At 37.2% G+C, this 16,722-nt stretch overlaps 1 pseudogene; it reads left to right on the plus strand.

The window, feature by feature from the left end:
• The first annotated feature begins 382 nt into the window (after positions 1-382).
• Positions 383-7,043, plus strand: LOC143583302 (uncharacterized; annotated as a pseudogene).
• The last annotated feature ends 9,679 nt before the right edge of the window (positions 7,044-16,722 follow it).

Here is a 16,722-nt window from a genome sequence, read left to right on the forward strand (position 1 = left end):
ATGGTTGGGTGATTCTTAGCTCCAACAACAACACCACCACCACCATGTGGTCTGTCTGGAACCCACGACTGCAAAGATGATAAATCTCCCTCCCTTGATTTTGAACAAATCTGAATCCATTCAACATTGTTGTTTGACGTCCGCTCCCAATGATCCCAATTCACTTCTCCTGTTGACGATGACCAAAATACAGGTGTTTGTTTTTTGTCAGCTAGGTTTTAAGAGAAACAGGTTCAGATGGACAAAAAGGCCATTCAATAGCCAAATCAAGAGAATAACTGGCCGTTATGATGGTTTCTTACACTGCCTAACTTCTTACAACAGTAAAGTATATGCCATGTCTAATGATGGCAAATTTGTCATCTAGGTTAACGTTATACTTATGAATGGAGGAATACATATAAGGTTGTTGCCATTCGAGACACACCCTTTCTCTTCAACTATTTCCTACCCTCGGTTTTCTGTATCTATTCCGTTGCTGAAAGGAACCGATACAGAATTTTTCAGTATTATAATATCTTTTTATGATGTCAAAGGAAAATCACTTGGTGATGTGAACTTGTTTAAATGGGTCATGGATGGTAATGATATGAAATGGGAAGAAATGGCGGACCTCAAAGACGCCGTGTTTTTTGTAGATCTTGCTTGTGATTACTCTGTCTATTACAACAATGCAATTGCGTCTGAGTTAGGGGGGTATATACACATATGTGACACGGGCAAAATGATGTACTCGTTCGATGTTGAAGATAAAGCCGTTTCCCGATCTTCTGTGGCTTACCCAACAAGCTATGTGTCATTGTGGGAATGCAGGTATTAATGTTTTAATTTGTTTGTGTAGGGGTATGGTACTAAACCCGGCTTACGACCTTAATTTATTATATCTGGCTTATTTTATTATATGGACTAATACAATATTGTTGGGCTGAGGGGGTTTTGTGGAGGTAACCCTAACTGGGCTAGGCCCATTAGGGTACCATGATGGTGGCCATGAGGCTCCCTATATAAGGAGGTCTCCACCTCCTTATTAAGGGTTGTTGTTGCTCTCAATAAGAGCCACCACCATAACCATTTTTGTGTCTGTAAATAAGAGATCCTCGAGATTTCTTAGCAGTCACCTCCACACCCCCAAAAAGCCATTGCAGATCTCAAGCTACCGGAGAAGAAGATCGAGTCGTGGTTCGTTCATCTCGAAGACCGGGGAACATCGTCATGGATCAGGTCAGATTCATTTCATGTTTCTACATTGGCGCCATCCGTGGGACCGGCGACGAGCTACCCTTCGATTTTCGTCTCGGTTCTCAGATCCGTTCATCCATTATTTCAGATCTGTGATTCTTTTTTCTCCCAAGAAAAATCCTGATCTGGAAGTTTACAGAAAGATGCTTCAAGATTTGTTCTATTAAAGCTCAAAAAGATCCATAGATCTAAAAGATGCTTCCAGATCTGTGCAAAAATGAAGCTGAAAAAGATTTGTAGATCCAAAAAAGAAACTACCTGATTCGGACGGTCAAGCCTCCGGATCTGTGATGGTTTTAAATTCTCTCCACTCCGAGCTTCAGATCTATTTTCGAGGAGGAATTTTTACACGATCCAAAAACTGAAAATTACAGATCTAGCTTTCAATTTGTAGATCCAAAAATCTTTCAGATTTGTCTGCTTTATAAACAAGAAAAAAAAAAGCAAACTATTAAGTCTAATATCTATCTTACCTCGCTCGCGCGAGACAAGACACACATTAGACTGGGGGGCTTGAAGGGGTATGTACCCGCCTTAACATCGAGCGGGGCGGGTCAACCCACAAGATATAGACAAGAGGCTTGAAATCAGGATGTCACGAAGACACAAAGCCAAAACCTATGCGCGTGGCGCATATCACATATGCTCACGCATATCACATCTGCGCGTGGCGCATATCACATACGCTCACGCATATCACATACGCTCACGCATATCACATACGCTCACGCATATCACATACGCTCACGCATCACATATGCTCACGCATATCACATCTGCGCGTGGCGCATATCACATACGCTCACGTATATCACATACGCTCACGTATATCACATACGCTTACGCATATTACATATGTTTACGCATATCACATGCTCACGCATATCACACCTGCGCAGTGCCGAAGATCAAGACTTTGCAGCCATGCATGCGCGCTCGCGAGTCACGACTCCGCCGCCATGCATGTGCACTGCCAATGATCAAGTCTTTGCTTCCATGCATGCATACTGCCGAGGATCAAGACTTCGCCGCGATGCATGCGCGCCCGCGAGTCACCACTCTGCCGCTATGCATGCGCACAGCCGCGGATCAACATCCCACCACCTATGGAAGATCCCGCGCACATGGAACGCAGCACAACTTAGAAAATGTCTCATGTAAAAGTTGTCAAGTTCGTAATCAAGGCTTTTTAAGCCATTATGAATAATGATACGCTCAATTTTTTCTTAACATGCGTTCTATTACCTTTTGCATACATGTTTCACACTTCCATTTATTAATTTTGAGCAATATGACAACATTGTATTGACATCAAACTAAAAATAAAACGAAGTAAAACATACATGCGCGAACTTCAAGCTCAGACGCGTTAACGAGTTTTAACTCAAACGTTAGGGCCTTAGCCCAATAATATGAGCCTTAGCTCAAATTACTCATAGCATCCATCCTACGTATTGCGCAGCTGGACCATAAAAATACCTAAGCACAACTAAGGCAAAGCACATGCGCGCTCAACCCTTCGCCATGAATGCGCGCTCAACTCCCGCCATGCATGCGCGCACAACTCCCCGCCATAGCGTGTTGCATGCGCGCTCCCGGCGATTAGCCTCCGCCACAGCGGGTTGCATGCGCGCTCCCGGCGATTACTCTCCGCCATAGTGGGTTGCATGCGCGCTCCCGGCGATTACTCTCCGCCATAGCGGGTTGCATGCGCGCTCCCGGCGATTACTCTCCGCCACAGCGGGTTGCATGCGCGCTCCCGGCGATTACTCTCCGCCACAGCGGGTTGCATGCGCGCTCCCGGCGATTACTCTCCGCCACAGCGGGTTGCATGCGCGCTCCCGGCGATTACTCTCCGCCATAGTTCCCGCATGTCAACTTCAATCAACCGCGGATCAAAATCGCTCCCCGCGGATCAACTATAATCTCATGCGGGTCATTTTTTGCTTCCGCGTTGCGAATGAAGCTTTATGAACCTTAAGGGTCAACTTTAGCTTCTGCAATCAACTTCTGCTTCCGCAAGCAAAGTTCTCGCAAGGCACAATCAAAGCCTCAGGGATCAACTTCTGCTTCCGCAAGCAAAGTTCCCGCGTGGCGTTATCAAAACCTTAAGGGTCAACTTTAGCTTCCGCAATCAACTTCTGCTTCCGCAAGCAAAGTTCCCGCAAGGCACAATCAAAGCCTCAAGGATCAACTTCTGCTTCCGCAAGCAAAGTTCCCGCAAGGCACAATCAAAGCCTCAAGGGTCAACTTCTGCTTCCGCAAGCAAAGTTCCCGCAAGGCACAATCAAAGCCTCAAGGGTCAACTTCTGCTTCCGCAAGCAAAGTTCCCGCAAGGCACAATCAAAGCCTCAAGGGTCAACTTCTGCTTCCGCAAGCAATGTTTCCGCGAAACAAAGGCACAATCAAAGCCTCAAGGGTCAACTTTAGCTTCCGCAATCAACATCAACCTCCATGCCGTTCGCGAAAAAAACAAGCCGCATGCGTGCTCCGGCGATTCAACTCCGCCATAGCATGCCGCATGCGCTAAATAATAATTGGCGGATCACATTGTGAACTCCCGCGGATCAATGAATAACTCTAGCGGGCAACTTAAATGTTGGAAGGGACCAACCTCACATACCGCGGGTCACTAACGCGCAACCGCGGATCAAATCTGACCTCCGCGGGTCATGGCGAGAAACTGCAGCAGCTTAAGTACAACCTCTGCGGGTCACAAGAGCTTCCGCGGGTCAAGCCTGGCTTTTGCGGATCACATGTACGCTCTGAGAAAAGAAATGGCCGGTCAGGTACGGCTCCCGCAGGCCAAGTTAAAGCTCCGACACGATCACTGCGGGTAACATACGCGCCAAACTTAAAGGTTGGGAATCCTCAAACCCATAAGGCCACGCGCCAAACTTAATGTTTGGGAATCCTCATAAACCCATAAGGCCACGCGCCAAACTTTAAGGTAGGGAATCCTCATAAACCCATAAGGCCACGCGCCAAACTTAAAGGTTGGGAATCCTCATAAACCCATAAGGCCACGAGCCAAACTTAAAGGTTGGGAATCCTCATAAACCCATAAGGCCACGCGCCAAATAAAGTGTGTTTTATTTCTTGCTTTGAACAATCCTAAAACCGATCGTAATTATTTTGTGTAGCTTAGAAGGTAATCGTGAAGATTTGGAGTTAACGCATGGTTCTAAAAGAGAAGCAGCCAAGGATGATAAGATAGTTGTAAGATCAGTTTTGGATGATGAGGTTGAGTTGAATGAATCGCGCCTGCTTAATCTCCCGTTTCATCTTTTGGTGACGCTAATGGAGCACTGCGTTGGTGTTGAATACATGCCCTTTCGTGCTACATGCAAAAGTTGTCATTTAGCAGCACCTTTGCTACAATGGAGAAACAATTGTTCAGTAGTAGTTTCGCCATGGCTAATTGTGGTAAACAACAATCGGGGCATTATCACTTTTATAGATCCGGTTTTTGGTGACAAATACTTTATGAAAAGATCACAGGTATCTATCCTTGATGACAGAATACGATGCTCTAGGTTCGGCTGGCTGTTGTTTTATAGCGATGATTCCATGTTGGTGTTTTTTAACCTATTCACAGGTGATGTCCGCAAGCTTCCACCTTTACAATATTATTTACATAGCTTTTCTCTGCACCTCCTACTTCCCCTGATTGCATGGTTGGTGGTGTCTCTCCATATCGCTTTTCTTTTCCAACATTCAGCAACCGAGATCTTTATGTTTTAGGTGGCAAGGGTGAAGTGTATGTTCTTAAAAGTTTATTTAACTAACGATTACGGTTATGAGAAGGTCGCAGATGCAACAACTTGTGAAGGAGAATATTTTCTTGTGAAAGGTGATCGACAATTTTTACTAGTCACAGTAGGCGGCAAGTCTAGAGAATGTGTTAGAGGTATTCTAGTTGAATGTTTCTACAAAAGAGTGGGAGAGAATATATTGTTTAGGGAGGTATATGATTTACATTTGTGGTGTCACATGTCTATGCGTTGAGGCTAAAGTACCAGAGATGCAAAACAAGATCTTCTTTCCACAACTGGATTCCAATAATGGAAACGTAGTTGAAACATGCATGTATCATAGGTTTCATGGCACCAAGAACATTGAAAATATTGTCGGAGTTGGAAGGGAATATGTCTGCCCTCACACCTGGATCGAACCAACTTGGTGCTAGCGACTTTTTCATTTAGTTAGTATATTTATTTATTTTCTCTCTCTGAACATTTTTTTTTTCCGGTTATATTTTTTTTTTTGTAATAATTATGAATCTCCTAAAAGATAATTGTTAAACGTTTGCATTTTATTTTTATTAATAAAACTTTATGCAAACTAAATGCTAAAAGAAACGGAACTGATGACTATAAGCTTGACTCAAAGGCAGGACATCTTAGGTTAAATAATTTTTATAGTATATGTAATATAATTTTCTTGATTAGATTTAGCTCTCGACTTCACGCTTTGGCCTTAGATCTGTCGTCAATATTTTACGGCCATGGAAGTTTAGGGTTGTTTATGAGCCAAGTTGAGCCAGTGCAAGCACTCATCTTGAACTTAAATGAGCCGGCTTGGCTTGGTTGGGCTCGTTTGTTTTAATTAGCTGAAAATTTGAACTTGAGCTCTGCTCGTGAAAAGCTCAGGCCAGCTCGCTAGTTTTACGTACCATTTTTTTAAACAAATATTGATATATAAAAGAAAAATAAATTTATTCATACATATAATGCAAAGTTTATAAACTAGATAATTTATACTTTATTTAGGAGGGAGAATATAATATAGTTGTAAAAAGATTCAAACCTGGGTAGGGAGGGTTAATGTAAGGGTTTTCATTCTGGCCTAAAATCCTTCTTATTTTTATTTTATGTTTATATCTTATTTACTACTAAGTTGCATAAAGGTTTCTGATATTTATTAAAAATAAAACCCAAGTAAAAACGACATATTGAAAGGGATTTAAAATAGGGGTGTGCATGAAACCAAAAAAACATATTCGAATCCGGAAAAACCAAACCGAATTAGAAACCGAACGGTTCAGTTATGTGTTTTGTGAATAACCGAAAAAACCGAAACGAACCAAAAACCTTAATAACTGAACCAAACAGTAACCATTAAAACTAAACCAACAAATAACCATTTGTTTAATTCTTTTAAATAATAATATAATAAGTCTATTTTTTTATAGAGTCGTCAACCAACAACAAAACAAGCAATGATTATTTTGTGAAACATTGGGACTAAATATTAAATGAAGATGAAGATTTCCATATGATTTGTTGAATTGCTTTTTGGTTGAATCGTTTATGTTTTATCAACTTGAATATTAGTTTTATATTTAACATTAGCTATCGAATTTATGTCATTTTATTTATAATTTTGAGCGCACGCATCTTTTGATATTCTATGCACAAATAGAAAATATTTTGTTCATCGTTAGTTTAAAAAATATATATATTAAGCCCAATTCAATATCCTAACAAACTTTTTATGCCCAAAATATTTAGCCCGAGTAGAAAACCGAATTGAATATGAAAAATCGAACGATTTTGAAAAATCAAAAGTTTTTCTCATTCGTTGATATAGAAATTGCAAAGAAGAAGCTTGAGATCATGAAAGGGCTGCCACCTCATCATAACATAGCTGGGTTGAAGGACAAATATAATCACTCAACAGCTATCGTCAGCATTATGGACTTTTGTGATGGTCCTACTTTGTTACAGAAGATGAAATACAAAGCTTCAAACGTCGAAGACTTCAATTCTAAACTTTGTAGAATTGAAGCCTTTGACATTTGAAGCTTTGTTTTTTATCTTCTGCAACAAAACAGGGCCATCACAAAAGTCCATAATGTTGACGTCAACAGTTGAGTGATTAAAATTAGCCTTCAACCCAACTATGTTGGGATGAGGTGGCAGCCCTTTCATATCTCAAGCTCCTTCTTTGCAATTTCTATATCAACAGGCAAGATAGAGTTCTTGTGGGTAATCTTGCAAGCAAGAGTTTCCCCGATTGCTGTATAAACACACTTGTACACTTCGGCAAAGCTTCATTTCCAGCCGCATCACAAATCATGTAGCCTTTCTTCTTTAAATAGATAGGGAAGAATTGAGGAAGCATTCTAAGGGATAGCTTATCAAAGGCAGGAATAATTTTGCAACTCTTGGTGGCACCGGAGAATTCTTCCCTTTGTCAGCTATTAGGGGTTTGACACGGGTACCTAAAACAAGCAATAATTAAATCCAGCATTAGCAAGGATATACACAATCTAAAACAGTGTTGCAAAACAAGCAACAAGTTCAACAAAACACCTCATACATATTAGTTCAAAAGGAAGCAATTCATGTTCATCTACCAGAAGATCGATCACAATCATCAACGTATTTCAAACTAAAACCTTCTTGTTATGTTGTATGATTTCCATTCACATAAACAACGTATTACTCACTCTACAACATGAGAGAATTAGTGTTTTAATTAAAGGTCAAAAACACTAGTCTCCTACTTCAAACCTAATACAAACTATGTGCAATCTGACATATTACAAGACACTAAACATCAAACATATATGCAAACACTAAGTCTAAACGTGTAATTAATATCAGTAAATCTAAGGACTAACTAAACATCAAACAAACACACGGTTACCTCAATCCCTTGAATGCATATTAAAACAATCTTTTAGAACATAAAAGAACATATATAAACTTGAACGGTTAGGTGCGCCTCTTCTAATTTTAAAAATGAAATCTTAATGTCAATTAACGTATTAAACTAAAGCCAAAGATAGCAAAATTTGATCACATAATAAATTATGTTACCCTCTACTGATGTGGCCTGTGGCATATCAAAAGAACCAACACTATAGTTGTTTTTATTAAAAATAATAATAATCCATTTAATTTATACCACAAATGCACCATCAGCTTCTAAAACATGTGCATAAGTGCATTATACTGGAACTTTCCTTGTAATTTACTCAAAAATGAAGGGTGTCCTTCACAAAACCAAATATTAAATTATAATAAACCCTAAACCAAAGACATCAACAAGCCAATTCTAACATAGCCTAAATCACAGTGTTTACTGCACAACCCAAGAACCGTGCCTGCCTATCTATCTATGTATCTTAATTGATTTAAAAAAGTAGCAATGTGCATAGTGCATACCTAACACATCTTCAACGGTAGGTCTTGCCCCAAGGTCCACTTTAAGCATCTTTGTAATCAAGTCTTTAGCTTCCTCCGATGCATTTTACAAGGGCTCAAACCTTCCACAGCAGATTTCTTCTGCAAGACCAAACGGAAATACTGCATTGAATTATAAATTAGCGCATTTGCAAACAAAGTAGTTTAAAGTCACAAATATTTGAATTTATCACGATACATATATAAATAACTCACCGTTAACGCGGGGAGGCCTGACAACAGCTCGTACAGGATTGCACCAGTGATATCTGATTCCTTGCAATAAATGCCTCTGGTGACTTCCAGAGCAGTGTACGAAGTGATGTTTGAAGGTGCCTGCGAGCTTTCTTGACCTAAATTTGAATGTTCGTATCAAATATGCATTAATCTTACAACATTTTATTTTTGTTAAAACTGTTTTGACCCTAAATTACCATTTTTTTCTTTAAGTTCCTATTATTAGTTAATTTACACAAAAGAGTGTTTATGTCAATTCAAATGGTTAATTCTTATAGATTTTTAATAGCCAACCCCCATCTTTTGATCAATCAATAATTGACCGAGTCATATTTTACCGCTACTAAAAAAAATATAAACTTGCACCATTTAATATAAACTGTTGTATACATACCTACAAACCTACAAGATACCCCAAAGTCAATCAACTTGTGGCATGGGTTCTCCTCGTCCTACATTACCATAATGTTTGCGGGTTTCAAGTCAAGATGCCCGACATCATTTATATATTCAGGCGAGCTGGAATTTCTGTTAAGAAAGAAGCACCTGTGAATTTCCTGACTGACCTTTCGGAGGGAAGATCATCTCTTCGACCGGCTGATATTTTGGTGTTTGGATGGATAGGAGGGAAACACGTGTGTGTGGATTTAACAGGGGTTTTTCTTTGGTGGGCTTAGGGAGTAGTGGTTTCGCAGTCGGTCAAACCGCATTAAAAGCTGCTTCAGGTAAGGTGGCAAAACATGAAAAGGCGTGTCTTGACAACCAACATGTATTTATTCCTTTTGCTTTTGACACTTTTGGTTTCCTCGTGCCTGAAGCTGTGGAGCTACTTACCCGTGTTCAGCGGGTCATGCATAGTAATGTTATGACTCCAAGATCAACAAATATAGTTTTTAAAAGATTGGGTTTTGCGATTCAAAAAGAGGTAGCGGCGCAGCTTGTTGCCCGCTTGCCTTCTGTTTCGATGTAATCTAAACTTTTCTTTAAATTAATTTTGCTTTTAAAAAAATTTATAACCTAATCAAACATATAAAAACACGTAGATGAACGTCTTCCTTAATCATTAAACTTCAACACTATTTTCATACTGATCTAAGACTTATTTTATGTATATTTGTATTTGAACATTGTAATTACAACATAATACACACACATATATATATGCTTAGTTATTAACTTCAACACAAACCTTTTCCGAGAACACACTTAGAAAAAATAAGTACAAAAGAATCAAAATATTTTTTGTGTACCTTAAGAGCCTCCATTAGATCTCGCATCACAAGTACAGCCTCCTGTTCCGTGAATGAAACTTTTTTTGGCACAAGCCAAAAATCAGCCTTCAACCCAACTGTGTTTGGATGAGGTGGTGGCCCTTTAATGATCTCAAGCCCCTTTGCAATTTCTATATCAATAGATGAGAAAAGGTTCTTGTGGGTAATCTTGCAAGCAAGAGTTTTTCCGATTGCTATATGAACACACTTGTACACTTTGGCAAAGCTTCCCTTTCCAACCACATCACCAATCCTGTAGCCTTTTTTGTTTAAAAAGAGAATTAAGGAGTCAAGAAGCCTTCTAAGTAAGAGCTTATCGAAGGCGAGAATGACTGCTTCAACTCTTGGTGGCATCGGAGAAACAACCATTGTTTTCTTTCCTTTGTCAGCCATCAGTTTAACACGGGTACCTAAAACAAGCAAGTAAATCCAGCATTAGCAAGCATATACACAATCTAAAACAGCGCTGCAAAATAAGCACAATGTTCAACAAAACACCTCATACATATTAGTTCAGAAGGAAGCAATTCTACATATTCATCTACTAGATGATCGATCACAATCATCAACGTATTTCAAACTAAAACCTTCTTGTTATCTTGTATGATTTCCATTCACATGAACAACATGTAACTCACTCTACAACGTGAGAGAATTAGTGTTTTAAATAAACGTCAAAAACACCAGTCTCCTACTTCAAACCTGATACAAACTATGTATGCGCAACCTGTCACTAGTTTCATAAAAAAAAATTTAACTAGCGGTTACTACAAACAAACATACATTACAAACTGTGTTACCCGGCAAAATAAAAGGTATTATTATATTCCATAAATGAGATTAAGACATGTTTAGACTAGGTTAAGTGAGAATTAAGACCCTTAAGTTAAATATAGTATTTTATGCTAAGAATGAAGGGAATATATATATTTTAAAACACACAAGGAGTCAGATAGAATAAAGAAATTTTGGTGATAAGTTAAGACGACACGGAGTTTTTCGGTTAAGCGTGTAAATATTCAACCCGACATTCGATAAAATGTCCATGGTTGAATCCATTTGAATAATGTAGATGATTGAAAAGCAAGAACTACGGCAAAAACGTGACTCAATTCCAAGTAATAACAAAGCGAGAAAACGCAAATTAGTGTTTCAACAACGGTCGTAATATCACACGTATTGAGAAGATAATAAAATATATACTATTATTATATTCGAGAATTATTATTTGGTTAAGATAAATCGAATAGACACCATAAGTTTGGATGGGTTGTTTTTGGGAAAAACAACTAAACTAGTTTTATTAAGTTTGGAGTAACACGGAACCGACACCGACATCGGGAAACGATCGATAATAACTTATTAGGGAAATAGTAAGTTAACGAGACAAATTTAAGTCGGGAACGGAATAAATATTTTAACGAAAGATACATGGAAAATATAACGTCACTTAAAATAGCGAGTTCGTTGGAGCAGGAGACCGATACACGAACGGAGACCACGGAGATAAAACCGGCTATATATAGCCGTCCATCCCCTCATTTCTCTCATTTTATAACATTTTAGAGAGAGAGACTAGAGAGAGGGAGCAGAGAGCTGCAAAGTTTTCCAGCAGCGTCGGTGGTCCGGTGACGGCCGAAGGCGGTCGAAGCTCGTTTTCACTATGGGACCATTTTTCGACGTCCCGAACGTGATGATAAGCTTTGATTGTCTTGATTTTGGGCTTAAGTTCATTAAAAACTTCTTTTAAAATCTGGATAGATTTCTTTTGGTTTGAATGTTCTCAAAGAGCGGCCTCGTACGCGAGATTCAACCGTCCGAACATCCTTATTTCTTTACCGAGGGTTCCTAACCCATATATAACCATTTTGAATTGGTAAAGACAAGATTTGAAGTTGTTTAAGTATGGTTTTGATAGTCATTTTCGCAATATTTTCCAGGTTCGGATTTGAAAACACCGCTATAAAGAAATGTAGATTCCCGGAGATTTGGCCGTCAGATCGAGCTGAAATTTTCGGTGACCTTTCCTAACACCTAAATCTTTGATTCCACCAAAGGGATCGATGATCAGATGTCTGGATGGTGAGTTATAGGCTGCGTAATTTACTGGTCAGATTTTAGAACGAAAATGGTTCTTTAAAATGATTTGCATGTAGGTTTTGAGGTGTCGTATGGACGATCCGAGACCGGAGAAATGTTTGTGAGGCAAAAACGAACGCGCTGGTATATCCGGATCGCGTTGCATGTCGGCTATGAGTAGATTTTTAGACGTGAACCGCACACGAGAGGGTAAACTTTTATCTCTTAAAAGTTTGATAAAGTTAGATTTTTAATAGATTGGTTTAAACAGTGTTACCGCGTATAGTTGGGACTGTTAAAATATGGTAGATGATTATTTTAACTATAGTAAGTTTACGAATGAGCGTTAAAAATATAGTATACAAGTGAATAATTAACATTAAGTACTGACCACTTGTGCTTAAAATTGTACAATCGAGACTTGGAAGATATCGTGTGTGTGTGTGTGTGTGTGTGTGTGTATGCACGATATTTGAACTGAAATAGTTTATCTGGATAGCGACCACCATTAGTATAAAAAAAATAAATAAATATACTTTTAGAAAATGTAAACTTTTATATAAAATATGAAAAAAAAAATTATTAAGTATATGAATATAACGCGTTTCGTTATAAATAATAATAACGGTTATATTATGTTTTGCAAAAATAGTAGTATATATTATATTTGTCAGAAATTAAGCACGTGTCTCTATGACAGATAATATGTTGATAAAAGAATGTTATATTTTAAAATAAATATATACGTTTTATTAAATAACGTCCAAGTTAAGTTTCGAAAACATATACTAGTTTTACATCGATTAATTGAAACTATGTTGTTTCAATATATTTATAAGATATTTCGAAACGTTATATTCAAATACGATTTTTCGTAAACAATAAAAGTTGTAATTTAATTATTAGAATTATTATAAATAAGAAACGTAAGGATAAATAAATTAAGTTAGGATAATATTATATCTGTATCTACGTTTATGTGTTAATATAATTGGTATTAAACATAGGAATCCGGTTATTATTTGGATGAATGCTAATAAGATCTTGACGTTGATTGGCATATTATCACACCTGAGTTTATTTGAACTGAGGCAAAGGTGAGTTTTCTCGTAAATCCCCTCGTTTTAATGATTTATAAATGTTTTGGGGGAAAAGTATGTAAACTAAGAGCTATATATTTTATAAATTGTGTTAAATGAGATGAGTCATTATGAAAGGAAAAACCGTTAACCTAGAGAGAAAGGGCCTAAAAATATTGGTAGATCTATTGGGCGACGCCCCCCACTCTTCCAGTCGCTCTGGTTGAAAAGGTGGGAATATTTTGATTTTGGTATGCATCAGGTTTATCATAGTGATAGTCATACATGTGTTGTACTCTTTGCTCGTTTACAACTAACACGTTTTGTTTAAGAAATATATTGCTATGTTTGGAAAAGGTTGGAAATTAAATTCCCATCGAAAAGAATGGTGAATGATGGAAAATTGTCATTAATAAGAATGACGAATAAATGGATGTAAAGTCGAGAACTGCTACATCCCGGATTTAATTGAGAAACTCACCAACATTCGTGTTGACAAAATTATTTTAACATACTTTTCAGGTAAATGAAGAAAATGGATGCTTTGTGAAGGATTCGGGAAAATGGTGTCGTGCGTTTGAATGAATGATAGTTGGACTTGTAATTTAAAATAGAACCGTGCATGTTTGACACGTGTAAAACTCTAATATTTAATAAAGTCCAACTTATGATTCATTATAATTAATATGATTGGCTGAACAGCATCTGTCACTGCCCAAATTAAGATAATTAAGTCTTCCGCTGCTAAGTTAACGATTTTGGGGTGTGACAGAAGTTGGTATCAGAGCCAAAGGTTATAGCAAACTAGAAATTTCTGAAGAAAATTTCTAGACTATAACCCAATATTTGAAACAAACATTTTCCCAGTTCACGAACCAAAATAATAATAAGAATAAATAATGCAATAGAAAAGGTTGCATTGAAATTGTTTGTGTATTATGTGAAATTAATTGATAAAATTACATGCTATTTATATTTATTTTTATCAGGATTACTTAGTACGGATTATGTCACATATGTCTGATTCACACACTATTAATGAAATACACAGCACTAACACTAAGTCGTGGGACCGTTTCCGTCGACCTCTATTATGCTGGCAACCATGCATGCACTTCTATAACCTACTCCCCTACTAGATTTTGGCTACATTTCTTCTTTCCACACAATTTAATTTGCGTATGTTACTGTTGGCTATCCTATGGCTAATTCAAGTAATAAGTGGATTGAGGATGACAATGTGACCCTACTTCTAGCGATTCTTGAGGTTGTGTAACTCAGTTGTAGGCGCCCATATTGTTTCGGTTAAGGTGTTATAACCATTGATGGAGTACTTGGACCTCCAATAACTTTCTCTTGTTGATCTAGATAGGCATTGCATGCCTTGGATATTTTAGTATGGAAAATTATATAAATAAAAATAAAAAAAAACTTGTGATTGGTGCTGATGCGTATTCACACCTAATATAGTAGTTATTTCATTAACTTCTAAACAAGTATTATAGTTTTCAAGTTAAGATGTCACGATGATCTTTGGCTGATTTATTGATTATTGTGCGAATGTGATTATCTCCTATATTTAGTCACTCACATTTAATAATTAATAATGAATATTGTTTTATCTATGTTATTCGAAAATAACATAAATGACAAAATGCCATCGAAAACAAGACAAAATTCTGATAGTGGAAGATATGGATTACCGACCTAATCCGAAGGAATAGCTCAACTAATCTCTCAACACGTTAACATGTTCTAGAACAGTGAAAGATTAGCCACGGGTACTATGACGTGGATATTAAGAACGCCAAATATTTGAGTGTAAATATTCCAAATGTGGCGAGAAAACTTGGTCAACTTTAGTGTACGTGGTTACACAAATTAAAGTCCTTATATGAATTTTAAAAATGAATGGGTGGAATATGTGATTAGTATATAATACATGTATCTCTGTGCAAACTTGTGTTACCTACATTATGACCCACAATGAGAGAATACTAGAATGATCCTGTAAGGTAAATTGACAATTACACTTGATATCACGTAATTATGAATTTACAGCTATGAGAGAATTCTGGGAAATTCTATTGTGATGAACTATGAGTATAATATGATAGTTAATTACTATTAGGGATGCGATAGTAATCAGCAAGTTATCCATCAATTCGTAAAAGTTTGTTTCCTTAAAACTTTGATTCGTTAATAAGGAATTCGTTGCGATTACACTCTGGTTTAAAATCTTAAAGAACCCATTCTTTCGATCCTAATGATCATTCTATCATCTTTGGCTTAATCATGCTATATTATGGTTATCTTGGCACCGTTATGACATTCGCATGTCTTCATTATATTGATTTATTGATGACATGTGTGCCAGTTCTTGTCTTTTAACAAGTTTTGCTCCATATCTTAAATCTTGATGATTATATTATCAGGGTAAACGTTGTACAAATTCCTTTGTGGATTTAGGATATTACAATTGACTCTGGTAGATGCATCAAAAGATTTTTAGAATTAAACACATATATCATATCTTTATTAAAGAAATAGTCTTATTTGGAATTAAGGCATGAGTAGGATATTCCTATTTTCTCAAACTCAAGGATGACACCACGCACAAATGTGTCAGTTCTTTGCGAAATCATAATGAATTCTTCGCTTAATATTCCAATCTGACACTTCCTTTATTCTCCTTTTGTATCATAAGTGACGTTACCTTTATATGCGTGTGATACCTAAATGTGGTGTAAAGACTAAAACAAGGACAAGTAGGCATCGTAGCTCTTGACAAAATTCTAATACGCCCATCATAAACACGCGACCTGAAATCTATAGATGAAGAACTAACTGCGCAACCACCTCAACAATCACTTAACCACCTTTATGATTGGAGACACTTTGAAGATTCTGAATGTACTGTCAGGTCTGGCATATTCATAGTTGTCCACCAAGCTATAAAGTTACACGTATACGTAAAATTTTGTTGACCTCCGTGTTTCAAATTCATTTCTAATGGACAAAAGATAAGTTATCGTCAACCAATCAATTGCTCATAAACATTATATGACGATCATGCTATTTTCACTAAATAGAATATATTATCGGCTTCAAAAATATTTTTGATGGAATTAAGTTAAGTGTGATTTTACCAAATCAATAAGCCCCTCACTAATGATAATGATGATCAATATAATCACATCCTTAATAATTCAAACTCTAGAACCTAAGACCAAAATTGTGGGATCAACATCTAGTAAAAAATTTTACAACTCAGCTCTCATAATGAACACGTCGACCATAATTCGATGTAAAATAATGATTTTGTGAGATTAAGTCTTCAAGAAAAATGTATCCATACTCAACTTTCGTTAAAAAGGAGTTATAATGCATTGATACCATTAAGGCTAAATAAAAAGTTGTTAGGTTTACAGAACCTAGTTACTTGAATAATGCATATTATAAAAGCCTATGATAACAATCTTGTAGAATCATTACTGTATTATGTTTCCTACTACCTGACTTTAAAATGACGCGTAATCATTTGACTAATCCTTGGTAGTAATTTATATTTCCAACTCTTGCTCACCCCCGAACTTCTAGACTTTACCCGCAAACCGAAATTTC

Source organism: Bidens hawaiensis, unplaced genomic scaffold, assembly GCF_021521415.1.
Source record: "Bidens hawaiensis isolate Kalapana, Puna unplaced genomic scaffold, B.hawaiensis_p1.1 tig00032356_1, whole genome shotgun sequence".
Lineage (NCBI taxonomy): Eukaryota > Viridiplantae > Streptophyta > Magnoliopsida > Asterales > Asteraceae > Bidens > Bidens hawaiensis.